The following is a 12407-nucleotide window of genomic DNA, read 5'->3' on the forward strand; positions in this document are numbered from 1 at the left end:
CTATTTTAGGGCCTGATACTGAAGTCCCAGGAACTATCCCAGTGAACACAGCTTCTGGAAGAGCCTAAAGAGAGGATGTTGTTGTTTGGAAGGGTTGGCTGGCATCACAGCATGGTGTAGCTGATACAGGAGAACCAAGGACAGCAGAACAGGCACAGGAGGCACAGAGACTGACCAACCTGACTGGAATTGGAGCTGTCATGCCATGTGATTTAACTCAGAACACCACACTTCAGCCACAGGGTACAGTCTGTCTCTGGTCCCACAGAATGGGGCTGAAGTGACAAGCTCTCCCTCTTGATATCTCATAGATTGATGATCAGTTGCAGGAGACTCAAAACCTGTGGTTCCAGAGTCTGTAGCTCAATATATGGAGCCAGCATGGGAGGTAAGAGGATGGATTACAAGGAAATGGGATAAATCTCAGTGGGGCTGTGAAGAAGCACTTCTGGAACTATGAATGGTTTGTGCAAAAAGGACTGGTATAAGCTTAGACCATAAGTTTTGTGGTCATGTTCAGGCACTCCATTGCTAACATGATGATCCAGCTGTACCTCAGAGGAGCTGCATGGAAGGGAGGAGAGTTTGGTGAGGGAAGAGATCAGAACAATGGTCAGAGACAACCTGAAAAAAACACAGGTCCAAGGATCAAGGAGTCTCAGGAGCAGGACTGCTGCTTTCCATGGTGGAAGAGGCAAGCACAGTGTAAAGGGATCACCAGAAAGATCTTGGGAAGCTTTTCTAACCCAAAGTTAAGCTAATCCAAGGTTAGGGAAGCACTGCAAATCCTTAAGGGCTCAAAAATCTTAAATGAGCTCTCTTCTCCTAAACTTTCACCAAGTTCACAGAGCCATAAGTCTGGAAAAAAAGGAGATGATGGTGATGAAATCCCAGGGTTTAGGCAAATACTTTGGTTATTTAATCTTTTCTACCCTGTTCCCCCACTACTCTCCTTTTCAATTGAATAATTGAAAGCCTGAAAAACTCTATCCTGAATACTCACACAGAGATGCAACCCCTGCTCTGCTGCATTCTTGATTTACATTTCCAGTCCTTTCACTCACTGTCTTCCAGCTCCATTGCCTAGAGCATTCCCTGTTCCCTAAGTCCACTTAACAGTACCTGACTGTTCCTACTACCTTTCCCCAGCCACTGACAGCCTGGCAGAGGTTCTCCTCTGTTTCCAGGGTGTGTGAAGCATGTTCTTGTCATGCCTTTTATCACTGGTTCTTCATACTGAACAGGATAGGGGTGTTCTCCGTGTTGTTTGCTGTTGGTTAACAGCAGAAGTCTCTTCTAGGTTTTTAATGCTAATCTGATCTTCAGTGACAAAGCTGCAGAAAGGGCACTTCTCCAACCTAGACAGCAACTACTCAGCTTTGGTTCTGCTACACAAAGAGAGAAAACTCTTTGCAGAACTAGATCTGTCAGCTCTTGAGGTCTGGGTATTTCTCACAAATCAATGAAATGCAGGAAAAATCTTCAGGGTTGAAAATTATAGTTCTCACTTTGGCAAAGGTCAGTTCTGAAATGAGCTGGATTTGCAAATTGGCTTAGCTACCTTCAGCACCTAATGTGAAGCAGGAGATTCTAGGCAAAACATTTCAAAACCAAAGTGTAATTCTCATTTGAAATAGGAGTTTAAGAGCCAGTTTTTCCATGTCTCACACAATAAATATACACTCACTATAAATATACAGAAAATTAACCCATTTTTAAGAGAAGATTAATTGTTTTGCTGGTGAAGTCTTGATAAACTATCAAGAATCAGTTCTCAGTTGACAGAAATATTGTGGGATCCCTGTCCGTTTATCTGTCCTAGCTAGAAACACATCCACACACAGTCTGTAATTGAATCTGGCACATGAAGATGTAAGTGTACTGGCCTAACCCAGCGAAACCTCTGGCATTCTGAAGTTTTAATGTCAATAAAGAACACGTACCTTCTCCCATTCATCCCAAAAGTGACCCTCTGAAGGTTTCCAGATGAAGCACTAACAGCTCTGACAGCTTCCCAAAAGCTCTGGCATTCCAGCAAGAGTTTTCAGAGGTTACTAAGGAGACGGACTGGTCAACCATTGCATCCATGTGAAATTGAGACAATCACCCTGTGAAGACCAACCTGCTAAATGGGATGACATTTTGGAGGCTCACCTGTGTTGCAGGCAGAGTTTACAGTGATGCTGACATCTGCTGAATTTAGCCTAGAGATTTGTTCAGCCAGCATTTTATGTCACTTTTCATAGAAAAAAAAAAAAGAAAAAAAAAAGTAGAAATGCTATGATTTCCTTTTTGTTCCTTTTCTTTGTGAAACTTACTTTTGTTGCCGTCCTTGTTCACTATCAAGGTAATTGCAAGCATAAATTCTGTAAGTAGCCTTTTCACTTTTAATATACCACAACTGCATCCTGGAATATAATGATCTAAACAGTCTCCATCTGCAGAAGAGAAGAAAGTGATTTCAAGCTAACAAAATAGCTACAAACTTAATGCAGCCTCACACTTGTTTAGACTACTAATGAGGGAGAGCAGGGAAAGGAAAACAATTCTGTTCCATTCCACTTATCTTGCAGGCTTGGATCTTTAAACGAAAATAATCCAATTAATTGCCACACCATGATGAAAATAGTTGGGTCTGATAAAAATGAGGCAGAACCCTAAAGAAAAAATGTATGTTTAAGGTTCTAATTTAGGCCAACAAAAGATCTGGTTTCCATGGACTGATTCCAGAGCCTTCTGTGCATTGTCCCTGAATGGGTCCAATGCCACAGAGACAGAGCACTCAGCTAGGGCATATTACACAGGACCAGTTGGACCAGTTGTATCATGCTGCATCTCTCTGACTGTCCTGTTGGATGGAATTCTTCTGGAGCCCTCAGGAGCACAGAGTTCTGTGCACCAATGGAAGCAGAGAGAGTAATTAATCCTGCAGTGCTCAAGCCTGCTGTGGAGAAAGGCCACAGGGGGCTCAGGGAAGAAAAGCTTTTTAAAACTGCATCAAACATCAAATCCCCAGAACTCTGTTCTTACCCTCCCAGCTACCAGTCATGGATCTGCCACGTTTTCCAGAAATTACTGCAATTCAGAAGCATGGGCAATAAGCTGCCAGAAGGGTGTCAGTGGAGCTGGAGCTGTCAAAGCCATTTCTCAGTCTCTCCAAAGGAACAGAATGTTAATCAAAGAACTAATTTTTCTCCTTCCACTGTAATTAGCCATGTATGACCACAGCTTGACCACCTGAGTTAACTCAAAACTGTGGAAAAAAAATCAGTGTACTCAGAAGGATTAGTGACCAAAGAGGGTAGCTATGGAAGGACAAGAAGCAGTCAAATATCTGACCTGGTTTGGTGAGGGTTAGAGCAAACAGTCAGATGATAGGGAGTGCATACAAAAAGGCATAAGCATGGACAAAAACTCTCTAAATTTCTATGGTTTAACTAGTCTCCTGTCTCCCTGGGACAGCAGCATTCCTTAGTAAAAAACATAGCTCCAAGGCTATTTCCAAAGAGAGTGCATATATTAGAGTTCTTCCACTAGCTGGAAAATTTTCAGCAGCTAAACTAACTAGGAAACCTTGCTTTTTAATGACTCCCGTCCTCCTTCCAGAGAAGCTGTGACTGCCCCATCCCTGGCAGTGTCCAAGGCCAGGCCAGATGGGGCTCTGAGCATCCTGAGATAGTGAGAGGTGTCCCTGCCCATGGCAGGGGCTTCCAACCCAAACCATTCTGTAATTCTTTTCCATACAGACGTGGGGTACTGACACACAGAGCAACTGTAAAATCACAACTGAAACCTTTATTTCTCTACTCTAAGTATTGCCTACTAAGAAAACTTCGTGGCAGTGAATATGGAGAGGAAAAATGTGTTGAAAGCAAACAGCAACCAAATTCTTCAGAGAAGCTGGAGAGATTTCTCATCGGAAGAAAATGTTTCAGAAGTGAAGAATTGGTCAAATAATTGAAGGGGGAAAATAATATCTTAACTGACTTCTCATAAACATTTGTTGCAATAAATAAGATCTGGAAGCATACACCAACAAGATAATAACATGAAAAAAGGCAGAAATACCACTACATCATGTTTACCTTCTAGCATAAATGGAATTACTCTCTAAATTCCCTTCTAGACCTGTCTGTGCCTGTGAACCTGGAGCATAGCAGCACTGGCTGGTAGGGACTCTGCAAATTGTTATGTACAAACACCCACTTGAGCTGGGGCTGTCACCAACTCTACAATGGGTTGTCTTATCTAGAAAGGTCCTGAAAACCTCCAAGAACATCTACTGCAGTGTATTTCTATCCTGCAACCAAAAACACCCTAATGTCCAATCTGGATTACCCAGAACAGTTTGTGGCCTCCACATCTTCATATACCATCTCACAGTGCTGGGAATTTGTCTCTTTGGCTTGACATATTTGTAGCTCCACTCCAAGCAGTTTTGTTTTCTTTTTAATGCATCATTTTTAAATGATTATGCTACCTTACAAGATGCCAAAACTGCTGTGTGATCCTCTTTGTAACTGGCAGTGGGGAATGGGTCTCTACACAAGGACTATTTGCTTATCCTGTGGCTGTTTGCAGGAGGAGCACACCCTGTGAGGTCCAAGGACTTCAGTCAGAGAGAGGAGAGTAGAAAAAGGAGATACAGAGGCATTTGCTTTTTCTTTAGGATTAAATGCCTTCTTTTCATTTTGAGGCATTTGTATTCTATATTAAAAACTTACTAATCAAATGGTAAACATTTAAATCTCATAGCTGGGACTGTGAGTTGCTTCTGCATCCGATAATCCTCAGTCAGCAGTGGCCATCAAGAGGTGTTGCTTCTTTACTATTCCCTGAAAGGGGCAGTGGCTATAATCTAATTCAGCATATCTGAAAACTCATTTTTCTACAAGTAAGCCTAGGGATACTGTAAGAATCACACTGCTCTCAGCTTCTGTGATTACCTGGAAGCTTTCTAGAGAGCTCTAGGACTGATGCAATATATTCTTATTAAACCATCTGTCTGAGAGATCTTTTTCCCCCTAGAAGTTGTACTGGAGCCTGAGTTTAGAGCTCTTGATGGCACATTGAATGTTGCATAGATTTAGTCAGGCCTTTCATTGCCTTTTATTGACCATTAGAGGTTTTCTGGCAATGGTATGCTGGCACTGAACTGCTGTCAATGTGTTTCTTAGGCTGCCCCTGAGGGTGGTTTTGTTCTCTAGTCTCATCTGATTTTGCCTTTTTAGATGATTTTTTGTTAGACAACGTCAGTTGCTGCCTAAACAAGCACAAAACATACTTTGCAGTAAGCAGGTATTTAGGTGAAACATTTTGTGAAAGTGGACTTCACTGAGCACTTCTGTACCCTGAGGTTTGGGGTGCTTTGGGCAAAACCCAAAGCTCTGACTCTCCACACTGAGTCCAGGTGTAGTAATAGAAGTTTTATCACAAGAGATGCTGATCAGAGTGCTCTGCTTGTTCCTCCCCACTCTGGAAGGACCTATTTTATTAAAATCATGTTAAAGTAATTCCTTACAGTCCTCTACAAAATATTGGTGAAACTGAACACTGCAAACACCTCTACTTTCCCCTCATTTCATTTCAAGAAAAAAATCTACTCAAGCAGGTTTTTTTTATGCTTCTGCTGTTCTGGCTTGTCATACTAAGCCACACCATTAATTTTAGCCAAGTGATCACTACATTTGTGATTATTGGAGCTTGCTCTTTTATATCTGCTCTTCATTTGATTCCAAGTTCACATGCTGTATTTTGCATGTAATTCGTAGTCTACCATCTATGTGAACAGAGCTAATTCTGTCAAAGAACAAACTATATGTGCTATAAATAATTGTCTGCAGTCTGGTCCAGGATTTCTTTACTATTCTTGATTAGGTAAAAAGATGAAAAGCTACTTCTCATGCCAGTAAAAATCACATTTCAGTAGCTGGACTTTTAAAAAAACCATGATGTAGCACAACTATACACAAGAAAGCAGAGCTTATGCCATTGTGTTATTACCCTGTCCGATTGTGCCATTCCCCTGTCCAAGAACTATTTTGAATCAAGTAGAATTGCAAAAGAAAGGTCACTTAAAAACTCTTGGAAAAGAGAACATTCACCAAGGAATAATTCATAAGTAACCTACTGATAAAGCTGCTTTATGCTTCAAGTGTTGCCACACCTGGTCCAGCAATTTTGACTTATCTAATGGTAAAACTTCCTGGTTTTGTTTTAAATAGCTGCAATTTCTTCCTCTTATGTCTAAAGCACCAGGCAATACCTTCTGTAAGCCAGAGCAAGTAGCCAAATGTCACAGTTCTTTGTGGAGCAGTGGCAAGTCACTTTTGGCACAGTAACTCTGGAGTTGCCACATCTTCTGGCATGTACTTACATCTACATCATGGAGCAGATAGATACAAGCACTGATAAAACAGGGCAAATAGATGGAGATCTGCAGGATTAACGTGTTACTTGTAAAACTACATCAGCTGTAAGAAGGAGAGGTTCTCAGAGACTGGATAGCTGCAATGGCCAATGAAGCAGGTGACATATTTCTTCTGCTCTTGCCTATAATGCTGCTCTGAGGTGTGTAATAACATCAGTGAGGCAATCAGGAATAAAAACAACAAATGCATTTAAATTAAAAATTGCAGCCAAGACTACACCCCTTTGCTTGTGAAAATTTCATCACACCCTTCTTCAAGTGACACCTCTGAGCTAGTTTGTCCTTAGAGAGACGGCTCCCAAAAGTGAGCTATTGACAAAAAATTCAAGCTATTGCAATATTTAAATCAGGCACTGAAACTCTCAGCCCACTTTCTTAATCTCTCTTATTAACTTATTAGCTCTCTTCACCAAGACTCCTGATTAATGCCAAAATAAGATCTTTTCAGGTAAGGTGTTGAGAGAAGCAGGCACCATCCATGTCATTGTCAATGACAGAACATGGCAGCACTTACCCGTTCCAGTTCTCAGCTGAATTTCAGTCCTACATTGTTGAACTCAAGGGATGCTGCTCTTCTGATCCACTGTCACCTCTGCCCTCCTATTCCTGCAGTGAGGCTGTTCCCTTCTGGCACCATTTGTGGGATGAAGCCTTCCTGACCTCTGTGCATGCGCATGCTTTAGTGACAGAGCTGAGGGCAGCAACCACATCACTCACACATCGCCTCTTCTCTCTCATTAATGGGTTTTATCACCATTAATATCACCAGCCATCTTCTTTCAGTTGTTCTTCAGAGTGGAAAGGATCCTGTTAATTTTACCTGTCTCCTCCTGTGTGCATTCTAATGATGAGATTTCAATGAAAAATGAAGAGAACGACTATGTTGCAAGGAAAGTTGACTAGTGGAATGTAGCAAGCCAAACTGCAGGTCTTCTTGAGCTAAGGTGCTTGAAATAAGAGGAATTAGAAATGCAATAAGTTGTTGGTGTTTTTTATGAAATACCTATCTTGCCAACAGAAGGCAATTTATCTTGTACTCAATGCCAATCTTAGAAACACACAATAAAAGGAACTTTTTAAACTTTACCTGAGTGTGAGAAGAAAACTTGACCAGCATTAAGGAAATTATCAGGTGCTCTCAGGAGCTGTGCTAAGGGACAGCTTTTTAGAGTGTCTGTGTGTGGATGTGTGTGTATTCATGTGTACTTGAAGGAATCGGGTTTACAAAAAAAAATATCTATCAAAATCCCAGTGCTGGTGGAACGAAGTTTGACTCACACTCCTTAAGAAGGGTGGAGTGTGTGGATTCAGATCTGGCCCTTTGGTTTATGTATTTCTCCATTTGGTTTTATTGTATGAGTCACAAAGTACCTGAAAATTCACAGATGGAAAAGGCTGAGAAATAGCACATCTTTTTTTATCATCAACTGGACCAATTTACCATCCCAGACAGGAAAGATAATAAAATTAAATTAAAAATCTAACCTTTTACTGAAACTACTTCATGTATTCCCTCATTCAGTTAGGAAATATGAACTGTTCTAGGAACCACCAAGAAACATTAAGTCATTTGTAAAGAAACATTAAGACATTTGTAGAAAGCTCAGATTATTACATCATCCATCTGGACAGAGATTTATTGCTGCTAAAATTCTGTGCTGCGAAACACAGCATCAATAAATCATCATTTACCTTGTCAATAGCTTTAATAGGAGAGGGAACAGTCTGGAAATTTTTCTGGATGCAGTGATACTCCAAAAGAAGATCTGAGACTGGAGTGTTATTGCCATTAGGAGTAACAATATTTACTTGTCTCTCAAAGGGAAGGTCAGGAGCAGATCTGCATTTTAAAGAGAAAAAGAAAAAAGGACTTGAAAATTCTGCTTTGTGTTATTCCTTGTGGATGTTGCCACCCCTCTGGCTGCCAGAACTGCTCATGAGGGTACATGAGCAATGTACCTTACACCAGTGGAAGTGACTGATAACCTCTGGCTTGTGCCATAAAGCACCAGACTGGGAGGACTAGTTATGCCCAGTATTTGTGAAGCCTCTGCAACTGGAAGTACAGTATAAATTCTGAATACTGTTGGTTAAGTGTGTTGAGCTCTTCGCACAACTGAGGAACTGCCGTTTACAATGTGGCCTGTCTTTATGGGGAGACATTTTCAAAGATTTGCTGTTCTCCAACTGGTTACTGTGTTTAAGGTAGTTACTGTGAAATTCTGCAAAACAACAGGACTGTAATTTTAAGGTTGATAGGATGGGAACTTGTACAACCTAGGCATTAGTAGCTCATCTATGGTCTCATATGTACTTTCCATTTCTTGCTTTTATACTATCCCTTTACATTTTGTCATCTTCTTGAGTATTCCCTTACTGATTGGGGATTTTGCTCCAGAAATTTATTCCTTTGTCTAATTTTAAAGAAGACTGGATAGGCAATAGGCTGTTTTTCCCTATGTGATACTTCTCCTTTTCATTATATTCATTAAAAAGTACACCCTACATTTAACTTCCCTTGAACTGTATTCCTAGAACTCTTAAGTCTGCACTCCCTTCAATATAGTTTACATTTTGATCTTTTTTATTGTCTGAGTGCTTAGCAACCACAGTCAAATACCCCTCAGTTTCATCCCAAGAAGGCTTAAAAACCCCATAAAAAGAAGTAGAATTTGTTCCAAAAGAAATCTCCAGTAAGGAACTGAAAACAAGCCTTGCTGTTTCTAATGTCAAGCTATTTCACATCTGCTTTTACATCAGAAGAGAAACTAAAGTGAAAACACTCAGCATCTTTCCTGTTTGCTTGGTTGTCTTTAGAAAGGAGCTCAAGGCTGGAATGGGTAGAGTTGCCCTGTATTTATCGGTCTCAGTTGTCACCTGTCAGCTATAAAAGCTCTTAATGTATCAGAGGGAAATGCTTCAAATGCAACATGGGGATTTTACAGCAAGAAAATGGCTTTAACTGAACCTTGGGAATTGCATCATTAAGCAGCAGTCTCAATGCAGAGGTCACAGTAATAAACTAATAATTCCTTATATTTTTCACTGCATCAGAAGTGAGGGGTGGAAGCTGCATGACTAAGGATTTATAAAACCAATCTCGTGGTGACTGCAGTCTTTAAACTAAAGAAGGAATTTATGCTGCCTGCTCATATTCACAAACCTTCAGTTTCTCTATTACTGTTTCAAATATTAGAAAACGTGATGCTGTGAACATGGGATTTGTAAAATTTTTCTGTCTGCTTTACAAACTCTGTGGGACAGCAACCCATAAATGGGTTTATGCACTGCAGTAAATGGACACTGGAAAATGGGATTCTGAGAAAGCAGTCAGTTAAGCAAGAAACTCCCCAAACCAGCCAGAAGGAAATGCAGAGAAGTATGCCTAAGGTGAGTGCCCACAGTCAGTGCAGAGATTAAGTAGGTGATTTTCTCAGTGCTTCTCCCTCTGCATAAACTCTTTGGGTCTGGTGCCTAATCCAGGTGAGCTCCTAACATATTAAGGAAAAGGAAAAACCCCAAACCCAAAGATAAATTGCATCCTATTTCAGCTGCATGTTAAGGCAGATACGCACTTTAAAAACACAATTTTACTGGTTTGCAGTGGGGCTGTAAAAATAAATCTCCTAATGCCAGTCATGTTTGTGTTTTGGCCTGAATAACTCTAGGTTTCCATTGTGGGGCTTGCTTCCATTTGTATCCCTCATGAAGAAGTATTGGAGCAAGGAGCTGTCCAAGGAACTGTCCTTTTCCTAAGGAAACAGAGAAGAGCAGGGCAAAAAGCATGGAGGGCTGCAACTTAAAATCTGTGTTCCCACCTGTGACAGGTTTTTTGTGACCAAATATTTATCAAAGGCAGGTAAAGCACATCCGTCGTCATCCTGTGTATGGTTCAGGGTTTGATTTAATTGTTTTCCTGGAATCAGAGCTGAACAAGCCAGAGCCAGTTTTGTCTTGCAGATGCCTCAGGGCTAAAGTGCAGATTGAGCACTCCTATATTTCTTTACAAGCAAATACAGGTGTGCCAGGAATTTATGGGTGCAGAAGGAAGCACCCGTAGCCCCTGCAAGCAAGGAGGGGGGAAAGCTCCCTTAGGAAGATTTGCTCTTGTCTGGGTTCTCTGTTCAAGGCATTTCATGGGAGGTGTCCCACGGATGAGCACTCACTCCAGTTCTGATCCCAACACATCAGCAAATCCCACGTGGAGCGATGCAAACCTGTTGCATGTGATCTTTCCCAGAATAAAACCAGGTGTGTTTGAAATCTGCACTTTTCAGACTTGGAGACTGAAGAGCATTTCCATCAAATTTCTACAAAATTCGTGTACAGAGGAGATCCTTCAGGAAGTGGGAAGGCCTCAGGAGGTAACAAAATTGGACTGGGCTGATCATCCCTCCAAAACATGGAGCTTCCACTATTTGAAAGCTGATTCTTGACAAAAAAAAAAGTCTGGATCAGGGGGAAACCAAAAGACTAAATTAATCTCATAGACCCTTAAGAGTGTTATAAAAAATTTATAGCTTCTTGTGGATTGCTGGCTCATGGTTTGGGATGAAATCTTTAAAGGGAGGATGTGTGTTCACTAAGATACAGTGACACTGAGAAACCAATGGTTTTTCTGAAAGGGAATGAACTCTCAGCAGAGAGTTCTCCTCTCTGCTTTGTTCTGGGTTTTGGAGTGCTATGGTTTACCTGCACAGGTGCTCCATGCACTTTATTCTACTTGACAGGATTTTTGGGGTTGCTGAGTACTCCACATGAGATCAGACATTCTTATGATCTCCAAAAATCAGCTGAATCAACTGAAAATGTAGCCTTGAGTATAACAAGAAGCACTCCAGTGTATGATGGACTTGTGAGATCTGGATCCATATGTGAGAGCAGTCTGTGTTACCAGAAGAAAACACCCAGCCTAAGATGGGAGCTCAGTGTGTGCAGAGAGTGATTAAACATTTCAGTATCTCTCCACAGGTCCTCTATGTTTAGATTTGATTCACACTCTTCCCCTATCTCCCTCAGGAAAACGGGAGCAGTTTTCACAGTAGTGGGATGATGACAAGAGGGGCACCCTGTGGGCTGTTTGAGCCTTACCACTGGAGAGCAAATCCAAGAAAAGCAGACAAAAGGCAAAGGCTTCCCTGTGGTGGAAAGGTTCAGCTTTGTGAATGATGATGCAGACCTATTTTGTTTACACACTTGCTAATCAATGGTGTTTGCCTAGTTGTCTCACTACACTAATGGTTAATTTTACTCTGTAAATAAGACAATCTGTGGTTATAGTAGAAAAGAATCTCTCACTGAGTTTGTCAAATAAATGCAGATTGCAAAATACAAATATCTACTCTGTCCTGTGAGCAAAAGCCCGCACTGTAATTCTGCAAGTCTGGTTGAGCAATAAACCTCCTGTCAAACACACAGGGCCAAGAAAATACAGGTGGTGAATTTGAAATCTATGGGTAATTTCAGGCTTGGTTACATCCAGCTGGTTTGTTCTGCTGAGAGCATCATTAGCCTTCAGAGGATGCTGCAGACCGAGAAGTTTTATGGGATAGAGACCACAGGAAGCTAATATGACTTATTCCAGTGAGGATAAGGATTGTAGTCCTGGAGTAAGGGTAAGGCAACACCATAAAATTGTGCTTGCTTATATGTTATGATGATGCTAATTTATATTTTATGTTGACAGACAGCTTCTGCTGACTGCTTAATCCTTTGGCAAACTTTGCACCTGCAAGCTCCTGTGGCTCTTCCAAGAGGCTGTGTGTAGATATTAGCTGAGGACTTCTCCCCCATCACCCTGAAAGGCAGCTCACAGAACTAGTGCAGACACCTGGTGCTTTAGGTGACAGAAACTTCATCTTTGTGTGGCAGCAGCCAAAGTTGCAATGCAGAGGTGTGTAAAAGGGCTGGTCACTTCCAGTGACTGGGAGTTCAGAAAGTGCCTCAGAAAGCTCATGAGCAGCTTTATGTTCACTCC

The sequence above is a fragment of the Pseudopodoces humilis genome, chromosome 5 (assembly GCF_049639895.1).
Source record: "Pseudopodoces humilis isolate 2021_Gansu_Grassland_sample_001 chromosome 5, ASM4963989v1, whole genome shotgun sequence".
Taxonomy (NCBI): domain Eukaryota; kingdom Metazoa; phylum Chordata; class Aves; order Passeriformes; family Paridae; genus Pseudopodoces; species Pseudopodoces humilis.